The sequence below is a fragment of the Penaeus monodon genome, chromosome 30 (assembly GCF_015228065.2).
Source record: "Penaeus monodon isolate SGIC_2016 chromosome 30, NSTDA_Pmon_1, whole genome shotgun sequence".
NCBI classification, from domain to species: Eukaryota; Metazoa; Arthropoda; class Malacostraca; order Decapoda; family Penaeidae; genus Penaeus; species Penaeus monodon.
The window spans coordinates 7,360,742-7,361,091 of record NC_051415.1 but is presented as its reverse complement, the minus strand read 5'-3'; positions in this window follow the sequence as shown (position 1 = coordinate 7,361,091).

Here is a 350-nt window from a genome sequence, read left to right as displayed (position 1 = left end):
TTTTTACTGTTTGTGTTTTATTCACATATCTAGACTTTGATGTGACGGTGTCGGCGTGGCGTGTCGTCGAGTTGCATCTCACTCTGTCCTGTGGTCGCTGGCCACTATGACGGTTTGAACAAGGTCTAAATAAGAATTTCCTTAAACCTTGGTCTGGATGTTCCCTAAGATCAAAGCAGAACTTCTTGGGAGGAGGCTTCTTATTGGGGATCCTTGTGGGACTCCATTTATTATTTTCCCGTTTGTTGAGTTCTGTTCTCCAAATTATACCTGAAAGGTTCTCTCAGTTAGTTCGTGATTGATGGAGTCAAAAGTTTTTTCTATATCTAAACCATATACTAATATGTGTT